This window comes from Crocuta crocuta, unplaced genomic scaffold (genome assembly GCF_008692635.1).
Source record: "Crocuta crocuta isolate KB4526 unplaced genomic scaffold, BGI_CrCroc_1.0 scaffold443, whole genome shotgun sequence".
Taxonomy (NCBI): Eukaryota; Metazoa; Chordata; class Mammalia; order Carnivora; family Hyaenidae; genus Crocuta; species Crocuta crocuta.
Genome location: NW_027529446.1, coordinates 1,608,557 through 1,609,644, shown reverse-complemented (window position 1 = coordinate 1,609,644; position 1,088 = coordinate 1,608,557). Strand labels below are relative to the sequence as shown.

General features: G+C 61.6%; 1 protein-coding gene across 1 annotated transcript in view; it reads left to right on the top strand.

Annotated features, from left to right (window-relative positions):
- The window catches only part of GNG7 (G protein subunit gamma 7), an 83,236-nt gene that overhangs the window by 80,366 nt on the left and 1,782 nt on the right, over positions 1 to 1,088 (top strand). The window lies entirely within an intron of this gene.

The window sequence follows — 1,088 nt, the reverse complement described above, 5'->3', positions numbered from 1 at the left end:
GCCTGTTTTCTCCTCAGCCGGGCCACCCCTCCCCCCCAAATCCCCCATTCCCTCCCTCCCCGTCCCTCCTGAGGCTTTGTGTCCCCAAATCTGCGGCCAGAACCTTGGCCGTTGGCACGCCTGAAAAGCCAGGGGCCAGCGTGAGGGCAGCCCGGGCACTGGGGGCAGAGCCTCTATTCTGGTAGTTTCCAAGGGTTGCTTTCCAAATACAACTCCAGAAACCACGCTCCATCGACTCATCCAAGGCAGTGGCCTGGGAGCAGCCAGCATGCTCAGGACAAGGGCAGTCGTCACTGTGTGTGGGTCGCAGTGTCCCCGCGGTGGACCCGGAGGCCGGCCTGCAGACCCGGCAGCACAGGGAACAAGGTCGGGCGGCCTTGGCTTTCGCGGTGCGGGCTCCAGGTAGAAGAGGCACCACCCCTGAGCGCAGACCTGAGGAGAGCTCTCAAAGCCTCCCTCACCCCTGCCGGGTCTCACTCACTCACCCACACGGCTGCTCCTTCCTCACCTTGCAGGTGGGAAGGCAGGGGGCTGAGCTGTTCCCGCAGCAGGGAAGAGACCCAGGACCCCTCCACCCAGCGCCCAGACCCCAGCCATGCCCCGGTGAGCAGAGTGGGGTGGCACCCCCCCGCGACATGGAGCACCCCGTTCCCCACAGTAGCTCCCCAGGGGCTGGGTGGCCCCTCCCTCCATCTCCCCCCCTCCTCTTTTGGGGATCCTGATGCAGGTGGCCCCAAGTGTCAGCCCAGGTCACTGGGCCCCAGCCGGCTCGGGCTGCCCGGAGATGAAACGTGGAAGAGCCTACATGGTGGCCCCTCCGACGTGAACAGGCTCTTCCTGAGCCGCCCCGTCTTGGACTGAATCCTTAAGAGGCTTCCGTCTGTCCCTGACCTTTTGTCCAAACTCGGGGCAGCTCCTGCCGATGGAGACCCAGTCCCTTCCTTAATCTTTTTTAAATTGTGGTAAAACACACGTAACATAAAACCTACCATTAGTGATCACACATTCACAGAGTTGTGCAACCACCACTTCTCTCTGGTTCCAGAACAGTCCATCACACCAAAAAAGTAATCCCACCTTCATCAGTT